Source organism: Dermacentor albipictus, chromosome 1 (assembly GCF_038994185.2).
Source record: "Dermacentor albipictus isolate Rhodes 1998 colony chromosome 1, USDA_Dalb.pri_finalv2, whole genome shotgun sequence".
NCBI lineage: Eukaryota > Metazoa > Arthropoda > Arachnida > Ixodida > Ixodidae > Dermacentor > Dermacentor albipictus.
In genome coordinates, this window is record NC_091821.1 from 54055955 (window position 1) to 54067992 (window position 12038).

At 45.2% G+C, this 12038-nt stretch overlaps 1 protein-coding gene across 2 annotated transcripts in view; it reads left to right on the forward strand.

Annotated features, from left to right (window-relative positions):
- The window catches only part of LOC135899344 (uncharacterized), a 144347-nt gene that overhangs the window by 1717 nt on the left and 130592 nt on the right, over positions 1-12038 (forward strand). The window lies entirely within an intron of this gene.

The following is a 12038-nucleotide window of genomic DNA, read 5'->3' on the forward strand; positions in this document are numbered from 1 at the left end:
CAAGCTCGTTGTCACTGCTCATATAACTGAATTATCAAGGGCAACGGCGAATACGACAAATTGAGACCTTCGGAGAAAAACGGAGCGGTGGAAAAACATCAAGATACATGGCTCGCCGAGAGCAATGTGATCAGTCGGTGAAATGTGGCGAGTATTCAGCAATATCGTTGATCCTTCGCATACGCTTATACATGTTTCGAGTGCAGGTGCAAAAGAGATTATATTATAGCTTGGAGGAGAAGCACTTCATTACGGTTGCTCAATTTTCCGGCGAGAATCCAGTGACTTGACGCCCACTTTCCCGTGTGCGAGCAACGCTGTTGCTTTTTTTTTTTCTCGGCTTGTTCGCGGGATCGGTGAACATTTTTGTTTTGTTTTATGTCGTATCATGTTTTCATCGCGTGTGATGCTAATCTTCGCCGGGCAGCGTTTTCAAGGATAAGACCGAGAGACGCTTAATGAGCACGAGCGAGGTCTAAATGATAAATTTAAACGCGACATTGAGCCAGAATTAGCAACCGTAGCTTTTCGTGTTATTATGGGGTTCCAAAGAAAATTTATTACAGCCTTTGCTTAAGACTATTAGCGAGCAAATGAAAATAAGATATCTGCGTTCCATTATTTGAGAAAATTTAGAAGGCGTCGAGCTATTACTCGGGAAATAAAGGAACATGTCTAGACAACCAGAAACGTGTGCCGAATTATATACCTTCTTTTACATCACTTGCATCTAAACAGCTAACATTTTGGCAAGGGGTTTGTCCCATGTCTAAGGGGTTTGCCTATGGCTAGCGCCCTTATCCCCAAGTCTGTAAAGAAATATATATTCTACACAAAAGCGAGCTCAAACTACATCTGGTGCACCCGCTGGCGCGAACCGAAGTGTCGGACACGCAAGTTTCGCAGCTTGCTGTGAAGACATACAATCACGAACAATAATGTCAAAGTGTGCTTTTAGTAACATCCTTGATTTAATACTCGTTTCTATGGATTCTGATAAATACACATATATGTAACTGCACCTTTCTCACAGCTCAGAAACCACAGGCTCATTGACCACTTCCGTTTGTGAAGCATGGCAAATTTTGTCTCATAAGTTATAACCTTAAGAGGAAGCTTTAGCTCAGGCCATACTCCGATGCTACCTATTCAACTACATGTAAAACGCACAAACGCTTTTCTGACGTAACTACTGGGTACTGGGTCGATTTTAATTAAATTTGTTGCTTTTCAGAGAGAAAGTTAATTTCAAGTTGTATGTTTCAAGCGGAATTTCAATTTAGAGCCTGAATGTTCTAAGAAATTTTGAAAAATTGAGAAGTTCGAAAAATAAATAGAAGAACTAAGTTTACAAGTTTGTAGCTCTGCACCAGAAACAAATATCGCAGGTCTGTAAACTGCATCCGCTAGAGCATCTAAAGCGGAAAAATTGATATGTCAATGGATATCTTACGTGAATGTGTTACATTCTTTACAGTGGTTTTGCAAAAGTTCTACTCACATATTAGTCGTTTATCTGAGAGCCACATATAATATAATGGTCTGTCTGCTGTAGATGTGCTATTAGATGCAGTTTACGGAATGGTGATATCTTTTTCCATTACTGAGTTACAGAGCTGCAAAGCTTGATAGTCTCGTTTTCTAAAAAAAAAATTAAATTTTTGTCAATCTTTTGTAATAAATTGATGACCTAAATCAAAAGTTTGCAACCAACAGTCACTAGATAGATTTTAACCTTTTGTTTTAAATACAAGAAGTCTAATAAAATTTGGCGCACTGGTTGCAGAGAAAAATTATTTATCCTTTTCCATGTATTTAGATAGCAGCCTCCGAGCTGAAGCTTCCAACTGCGGCGATTTTTCGATGTCCACTGACCTTAATAAAATTTTCAATATACGTTCTCTTTTGCACTTTGATTACTTGTACCAACCAATGTGGCTGCGATTGATTTAGTATTCCTGAAAATAAATTTCAAGGATTAGTTTCGTTCCCAATCCATGACTTTTTACTGGCCACTCTGTGTTTGCGACTTCAGAGACTACACCACCTCTATCGCTGAAATCGCCGCTGAAATCGGCACTGTCTAGTTCGGAAGACATGTAAAAGGTCCCTGTGTTGTCAGGAAAGATAACTAGCTTCGCTTCTTTGGTGTTCGCACCACTTGTACTGCGTGTTTAGCACACGTTCTGCGTGTTTACATTAGGGTAGTGCAGGATCTGACGTCATCGACTCATCGTGATGTCACACAAAGCAGCTACCTGTACCAGTTTCGGTATCTCGTTTATTGGTTATTTAATATTACTGATGAATTTCTAAGCAAATTGAATCACCCTACCAGTGACAGGACTGTCAATGCCATTTGAAAATGACAATGTCCTATTATGGTTAAAAAAAAACGCCGGAGTTGCCCTTTAAGTATCTGCTTGCAAGGTATGGAGCGTACGATCAAGGGAATTTGTATTCGCGCATTCATTTGTCCGTTTTCGCGAGCACTGGAAAATAATATCCAGCTAACTGCGAATCAAAAAGGAGGACTTTGAAGACCGGTTTTTTTTTTCATAAAACGAAACCAGGAGCTTTCGACCGAGACAAGTAATACTCCTACGCCTTGCAGCAATAGCCCCGATGGACACGGACCTATAGCATAAAATACCTCTCTGTTGCACCACTGCAGTGTATACGAATGCAACAAATGAGCTGGCGTAAGCTTCTCGGTGTGCAGTCCTATGGTGCTGTGACCTAAAAGAGACTGCAGTTAATTGAACATATCTATAATTACTTCTACCCGGCCGCACCAGCAGCCGATAAATGCAGTTTGCCCGGCGCTTACGGGACGAAGTGAAAACGGGCCCCTGTTGCACGGTAAAGCGGAAAAGGCTGTAAATGGGGAGAAAAATAAAATTAGCAAAAAGAGAACTGCTCCACTAAAGAGCGCCTGTCCCATTTTGATTTCCGTATACGGACGTAATCCCCCAGTTCTTTCGTTGTGTTTGTTATGTTTTCTTTTATTTGTTTCTCTGCGCGCCCGGCAGCAGACTCCGTTTCGACTGTGAACATGTTCGCTTCTTTCCACGTTTGTGCGCGTTACACCGATTGCTCGCTGCCGCGCCAACGAAACGCAAGAATTGCGAGTTTGCGCTGTAACCCTTGCCGGAACTCGGGTCCTCTTTTATCTCTCCCTTCCTTCCCAAGCATGCCTGGAGAACACTGTGCTCTGTCTGTTTTTCTTTAAGTTATGTCTTTCTTTCGTTTTTTTTTTCGTTTTTTACCGCGATTCCTCTATCCTTCCACTTGTTGTGCGTTTCCTTATTCGAAAAAACTGCCCCCTTTCCTCAATTTGAGGTAATTCCCGTGCTCCGCGAGCGCGGAAGTTGTGATGCCAAGCCGCATAAGGGCGCAAACGGCATACACGTTTCCCGGAAGAAAAAAATAATGATAAGAAGAAGAAGAATGACAGAACGAGAAAAGAGAGCTGGACCGCGTTCGCGAAAGTGAACAGAGAAGTGCGCGCGTGCATGCGAGCGCGCGCGGCGCAACAATGGGAGCGTGAATTCGAGGCCCGCGTTCCCGTGGGCTCTCGTCTGCTGCAGGTCTACGGGCCGCCTTCGTTCGCGATGTTCGCCAGGCAGCAGCGCACGGGCGCCCGGTGCCGGCAGCAGCCGCTGCTTGCCATATTGCGCCTCGCCAATACGATGCAGCAGCGGTGCGCGAAGCCTTCTGAGTACTCCGGTATAAGCTAACTGGCGGAAATATTTAAAAAAAAATGGCCCCAATATCCCCGCTGAATAGTCTTCAAAGACTGTGATCCTTTGAAATACAGCACGCGTTTAGTCCGCGGACTAACACACTGCCTGCGCATCACGCGCAACGACGGCACTCTTGAACTTCCTTAGAGACACTGGCTACGATCAGATATTCTTTCTCCTTTTATTCCATTTACCCCTTTCCCCAGCACAGGGTAGCCAGCTGGTACTTACACTGGCTAACCTCCCTGTCTTTCCTCCACTTTGTCTTCTCCTCCTAAGTATGCGGAGCGTTGTGGCGTGTTTGTGTGCATCTGTGACGTGCAGTGTGCGTATCACGTGATTTTGATGGAGCGAGCATAAGAAGGAACTATAGGCGAGGAGAAGCGATAAATTCGACTGATTTAGGAATAATGTTCCCAACGCCGAAGTCAATGCGCCTGCGCGATCACGCACGTCGACCACTGTTATTCGTAAATAATATTTGCTCTTCTGATCTAGACTTTAATCGAAGCGGGTGCTTGTGCTTGTTTCGGGGCTCCGGCGTTCCATGCGTTTCATATTATGCGAAATTACTGGAGTTTTACGTGCCAAAACCACTTACTGATTATGAGGCACTCCGTAGTGGGGGACTGCGGAAATTCGGACCACCTGGGGTTCTTTAACGTGCACCTAAATCTAAGTACACGGGTGTTTTCGCATTTCGCCCCCATCGAAATGCGGCCGCCGTGGCTGGGATTCGATCCCGCGACCTCGTGCTTAACAGTCCAATGCCATAGCCACTAGGCAACCATGGCGGGTTCATGTTACGTGGTTTTCACCCACGATTCGCTCGATGCAAACCCTGTATATTGCCTCAAAACCGCCATCTCGTCAACATCGCCGCCGTCCTTCCCCGTGTAGAACGGTCTTCCGCTTGGTGTATACTCACCTGCGGCCTAGTCGTTTGCGTGCAACAACAAAAATACGAAAAAGAAGAGAACACACTGTATCAGTCCTTGTGATAACACGCTGCACAAGAAAGGGCGTGTATTAAAGATTTGCGGAGTGCAGCGCATACACCAGTCGTCGTCCACACCGAAAAAGCGCGAAATGTAACGAGTAAGGCTTCCACAGTGTGGTGAAGCGAGTGCTGAATCCTCACTTGTCGTGGAACTGTCAAATCAATTATCTGTTATCTCGCCGCGAGAACTAGCAAATGGCACTCTAATATGACGACCACGGCGCCACGTGTGAGTCACGCACGACTTTTACGATTGACAGCAAAAGCGCGCCACCGGCTCTGTTCTCCGCTCCGACGACCGGCTCACCGCCTTAGCCCGTCCCGTAAATTCGACTACACTGCACGGTTTTAGCGAGACAAACGTGCACACTCCGATCTCGCTTCTGCAGGCCTCCCTCGCGCGAACTTTCTTCGTGGGTGGGAGGAAAGGAAAAACTTTCAGACTTTGATCAATTTTTCTCGGACGGGGGGCGGCTTGAGCGCACTGGCGTCGTAGCAACAGCAGCAGCAGCAGCAGCAAAAAGAGTATACATCAGCATATACCCCTCTCCGAGGCGAGCAGCAGCACACCTGCAGCTTCTCTTCGACGCTAATGGAAAGTGCGCGCTGCTGCCGCTGCTGCGCCTGCAGGGGGCCTGTAACCGCCCCGCTGCTCCTAGAATGTCGCAACCTTGAGGGAGACGAAGAAAGACAGGAACGAGCCTACTTATGCGCTCCGTTTCGGAAACGGGCACTTCAAAGAGTGCGCTGGTGTCGTGGGAGAGCCCGCCTCGACAATGCTGATGGGGCTCATCCCCTCTTTGTTCGGCTTGGTGGTCTTCCACCTTTGTTAAAGATTAACGGCTGCGTACCGTGCCTTGACGAAGTAAGGAAGCTCGGGAGATAAACAACTCGTAAAGTTAACAATAGCATAAGTATACGTGCTCTCCAGAGCGAGCGTCTCTTTCTTCCGCTTCCATCGTGAATCGAGCGTCGGAGGCACACGTATATATGTGTGTGTTCGCAGCCTTGAATCACGATAACGGACCCTATTGCGCTACTGCCGTCAAAAGATCAGTTAACTCAGTAGAGAGAAATCTATGTTCTTTAGTCTGCGGCGACTCTTTTACCCGGGTGACATTGTAAGGACGAAGCTGAAGATATGTCGAAGGCTCGCTCATTCCAAAAAGACATCCGAGATCATGTTAGTTTTTCTTGAAGACGCCGGTATTGGTCATGGTAAGGCTGGCCAAGTAAAGAATGACAATAACAATAATGGCAGGAAACGTAAGGTGTTATTGATGGTAGAAATGAAACATCTATGGAAAACTAAGATTTCTAGCCGGTCGCAGGCTTAGCACGCTGAAGAAGGGCAGGGGCAAAAATGGTAGAGATGGAGTTTATTTCGTGCAAACCAACATATATAACTGCGGCTTTGCGCCGTTAGCGGTAGATGTACGAAAGGAAAGCGTAGACAGCCTTATATCGTGTTATTAGTACTAATACATTGAAAAGTAACCTATTCAAAGCTTAAAAATCACAGCAAAATACGTAAATCTAATTGAAACTGGCTGTCCTCCCTGCAGGGATAGCCGGTGAGTTGCACAAAAGTGGAAGATGCGCCCCGACTACGCCGGCTGTCGGGTGTGCCTGTTACACTGAAAGGTTCATTTCTATTTGTTTCCTTGGAAGCGCTATCGAAATTGCGTGTGAGCATTTTAATTTTTGAAACCACGTTACATATGCATGAGCTCGCAAAAGTATAGAGATGATATAAGTTAAGGAATATTTCGATGGTGTTGCGTGGTGATTCCTAAGTTTGGCCAATGGCTATATAGTTTGATAGCCGGTACCTGTGCATACTTGTGTACAACAAGCGGTTATGCATAGTCGCAGAAAGTTATTCTGCATATGCTAGTAATTTTTGTCATTGCAAATAATGAAACTATGGGAAAAGGGCATACCTAAGGGCCGGCTGTCCGAATCCTCGAAAATAAGTTCCAGAAACTGAGGAATGTAGGAAGACACAATAAGAAAAAAACAGAAAGGCAGACAGGAAAAAATAGCGGTGGAATAGAGCAACGTTTAACTTGGGCATAGACTGCTGTACAGTATAAATATCGGCTACATGCGAACGTTCATGTTATAGCATGCGTTACCGGAGCAGTCTCTATTCGTGCAGTTACGGCATGGAAACAAAAAGAACACGTATATAGATAATGTCCCTGCACTCAGCGAAGAATAAAGCACATTGAAAAATATTAGTTAAAAGCTCACATAACCGCGCACGAAGTGAGATACTGGGCGCATCCACAACTGAGCGTACTTCAAAGAGACTGCATAGTCACTATTTACATAAGGGGTCCGTATTCACAAGAAGCTCTTGCGCGAGAATAGTTGCTAAAAAAAAAATTCTAGTGAATCCTGATGCTGGACACAATATTAGCGAAGGCGGCCAGCCAATGGCAAAATACATTTATAACGAGTCTGCTTTCCGCATTCGGCCGCAGAAAGTCATGAAGAGCTGGTAAGTGAACATCGCTGTGAAAGGGTAAGTATGAGATTGCTGTAAGCGACGGATATATATATCACCTAACACAAATATATGTAGTTCACTTCATCATTGCAACGGCCGGATAAGCGTCCCGCAAGGTGTGTTACGCGGGGACCTTGAAAATCAGTGCAGTACTGTTCTCTTTTTTGCAGCACGACATGCATGTAGTATAGTAATTCTGCTGTCATATATATATATATATATATATATATATATATATATATATATATATATATATATATATATATATATATATATATATACGAGAAGAAAGGGGGGTAACCGAGGGGCCCGATATTTATTAGTCATATAATGAGAAGCCAACAAACACTGACACCAAGTACAACATAGTGGAAATTGCATGTGCTTAATAAATGAAATAAAGTAATGATAAATTAATGGAAATTAAAGTGGATGAAAAAACAACTTGCCGCAGGTGGGAACCGAACCCACAACCTTCGCATGTCGCGTGCGATGCTCTACCAATTGAGCGACCGCGGCGGCGTTTCCCCATCCACTTTCTTGGGTATTTATGTGTACTAGTAGAACCCTGGGAGTGTTAGCGAGCGCCCCCACTCACAGACCTTGGCGGCGGACGTGGAACGTCTTTTTTGCCGCAGGCGTCACGAGAACGTGATCTTTTCGGGTGAAGGCAACTGGTCAATAAACCCACATATGCTACCTGAAGGCATCAATGTTGCCGGATTCGAGACCCTCGTTATGTAGTAAACGAGAAGAAAGGGGGTTAACCGAGGGGCCCGATATTTATTAGTCATATAATGAGAAGCCAACAAACACTGACACCAAGTACAACATAGTGGAAATTGCATGTGCTTAATAAATGAAATAAAGTAATGATAAATTAATGGAAATTAACGTGGATGAAAAAACAACCAGTTGCCTTCACCCGAAAAGATCACGTTCTCGTGACGCCTGCGGCAAAAAAGACGTTCCACGTCCGCCGCCAAGGCCTGTGAGTGGGGGCGCTGGCTAACACTCCCAGGGTTCTACTAGTACACATAAATACCCAAGAAAGTGGATGGGGAAACGCCGCCGCGGCAGCTCAATTGGTAGAGCATCGCACGCGACATGCGAAGGTTGTGGGTTCGGTTCCCACCTGCGGCAAGTTGTTTTTTCATCCACTTTAATTTCTATTAATTTATCATTACTTTATTTCGTTTATTAAGCACATGCAATTTCCACTATGTTGTACTTGGTGTCAGTGTTTGTTGGCTTCTCATTATATGACTATATACATATATATATATATATATATATATATATATATATATATATATATATATATATATATATATATATATATATATATATATATATATATATATATATATACCTGACAGCAGAATTACTATACTACATGCATGTCGTGCTTCAAAAAGACAACAGTGCTGCACTGATTTTCAAGTTCCCCGCGTAACACATCTTGCGGGACGCTTATCCGGTCGTTGATGGAGTGAAATGAATATATTTGTGTTAGGTGAGAGAGACTTCTACGTTGAGAGTTGTAAAAGGACCCGCTTCTCTTCTCAATCCCGCTGATGTGCGCTTGTTTCAATCTGGCAACGACGCGCGCCATCGACACCACCTCGAAGCGTTTCTTGAGGAGTGGCTGGCGGACTCCTCCCCCGACTACGTACGTGCCATGATCGAGCTCATCACGACGCTCGGCTTGGCAGACAATTAGAACAAAGCGGGCGAACCCGGACCGGGGTTCTTGAATAAAGTTTATTCTCTCTCTCTCTCTCTCGAAGCGTTTCATAGACATGAAGCGTAATTCTCGATTAAAACAACATGTCACGTTCGCTCTATTTCCGCGTTACAGATTAACGGGCACTCTCTGCTTTGCGGGCGCTAGCAGGCTGGCGTATTTAGGCTGCCGCGACGTCACACTACTGCGTGAACGGAGAGCCGCGTTATATTGCAGAAAGATGCCATCAAAACACTCTAGGGCCCAAACAATGAAACGTTCCTTTCCTTCGAGCGCTTCCTAACCTTACGTGAGGCCTCCTTACAGCGAAGGACCGATGGAGGAAGCAAGCTTACTATGAAAGCTCCCTTCACCCGTCCTCACGTAAGGAGCGGTTGCCGCCATGCCTGGGTTCGAGATTATCTCTTAAAAGCTTTAGGCGAACACCAGAACACCACTATTCAATAAAAAAGGTTGTATCGTCGCACAATCTCTAAGTTGATGAGCTAATGTAGAGAAGCGTGGACGCTATTTTTTAGTTTTGTTTACTAAATCTAAAGAAGCAGTGCATTACAGTGCGAAACTTGATGTGCTCCAGCAACGCTGGCACGCCGGCGTCGTGCAACGCCTAGCAACGCCTACCAACGCTTCCATGCCGCACGCGTGACTGAAACGAACGTGCCTGGCAAAACGTACCGTGCTCGCGCTTCTCCGAAGGTGGGCGACAGCACGCACGCGCAAGCAAACGTCACGTGGTTAAGCAGTGAGGCGAAGCGCTCGTTCAGGGCCAGGAGCGGCGTAAGGACGCATGAAGGTAGCTTGGCCCAAACAATAAAACGTTCCTTTTAGGGGTGTGCGAATATTGAAATTTTCGATTACGAATGGAATACGAATAAGTCGAAGAACTCTCTTCGAATATCGAATCGAATATCGAATACATGTGTAGTATTAAAAAATTGCAAGACAGGTAACAATAGCTTTATTACCCTTTTAAAAATAACATTGCATTTTGCAAGGTTGCTTCAAATTAAAGAGGTACTCAATTATAGATAGTGGATAATGCCCTCAGTCAGTTAAAACGCTTGTTACAGATTGTCGTGAAGGAAAATTAACTTCTCAATATGGCCAGAAAGTAAACGCTCTCTATGCACTGTCACATTTCTACCGGCAGAAAAGACTCTTTCACTAGGAACTGAAGTGGCAGGGATCGCCAAGTACTTCCGGGCGAGTGCACTTAAAAGCGGGTACCTGAAGCGGCCAATGGACTGCCACCACTCACAAGGATGCATGCCCCTTTCCAGAAGAGGCATTTGCGCGTAGTCTGTAACTTCCCTCTCAGGCGCAGATGCCAAATCTGTCTTCTCTTTGTTCATCACTAGATCGTCAAAAGCATTCTATACACTCGATGCCACCAGTGGACACGAAGTCGACGCTGGCACGGTGGTGTCCCCACGGTGTTCCACGACGGCTTCCTGGAGCTCCCTTGTCACAAGGTTTTTCAGCTAGATCATCTGACCAGATGCCTGATGAACTGTGGCCATAAAGAAACATGCCTAGGCTGGCCACTTCATCAAATTTCCACTCCGCACAAAGAGCCTTGATACATTTTGAATCAATGTTAGAAAACCCTGAGTTGCCTTTGCAACCTTCAAGGCAATGGGACATTCCAAAATAATTGGAATTCTAAAGCTGGGTGAAAAAGAAACCGAAACTGATCATGTCTCAAATGCCTGAAGCAGATAGACTGAAACAGAGCATACAGATAATGAGCGGATCATGCGAAGTTCTCAGTTAATAAACATGTTCTTAGGAGAATGCGGAGCAAGCATACAATTGGTTAATTGCTCAATTATTCGCAGTCTATCCGAATATTCGCCGTTTCCACCGTTATTCGGCCGTCCTCGGATATTCGTGAATTTCCGAACATGCATTTCTCGAATCGAATACGCTTCGAATATGGAAAATATTCGATTCGTATTCGAAATTCCGAATATTCGCACACCCCTAGTTCCTTTCCTTCGAGCGCTTCCTAACCTTACGTGAGGCCTCCTTACAGCGAAGGACCGATGGAGGAAGCAAGCGTACTCTGAAAGCTCCCTTCACCCGTCCTCACCTAAGGAGCGGTTGCCGCGTGCCTGGGTTCGAGATTATCTCTTCAAATATTTCCCCGAACACCATTATTCTATTAAAAAATGTTGTATCGTCGCACAATCTTTAAATTGAATAGCTAATATAGAGAAGCGTGGACGCTTTCTTCTAGTTTCGTTTACTAAAGTTAAAAAAAGTTGAGCATTACAGTGCAAAACTTGATGTGCTCCAGCAACGCTGGCACGCCGGCGTCTTGCAACGCCTAGCAACGCCTAGCAACGCTTTCATGCCGCACGCGTGACTGAAACGAACATGCCTGGCAAGACTTACCGTGCTCGCGCTTCTCCGCAGGTGGGCGACAGTACGCATGCGCAAGCGAATGCCACGTGGTTAAGCAGTGAGGTGAAGCGCTCGTTCAGGGCCAGGAGCGGCGTAAGGACGCATGAAGGTAGCTTTGGAGCTACCTTACGCTGAGGCAGCACCAAGGAAGCCTTCACCGAGGGCCCCTCAGTAAGGAAGCTTTCAGAGTGACATAAGGTAGCCTCACCCCAATGAAGGCTTCCTTAGTGAGGTAAGGAAGATTTCATTGTTTGGCTTCTTATGCTGAGGAAGTACCAAGGAAGCACCAAGGAAGCCTTCACCGAGGGCGCCTCAGTAAGGAACCTTTCAGAGTGACATAAGGTAGCCTCACTGCAATGAAGGCTTCCTTACTGAGGTAAGGAAGATTTCATTGTTTGGCCCTAGGTCCATCAACTTAGTTGCGCTGTCAGTAGAATCAAAACGATCCCACATTTTGTTCCACGAATGTGTGCGCATTCTGTGCGCAAACACACTTTGAAGCAAAACGATTAATAACGATTCATAGGGTTTAGAAAATGATTTATTGACTAAAAGTAAAAAAAAGTAATCGAAGACACGACCATACGACGTATACTTCTTGTATTTTTTTTCTCTTCTCTGTTT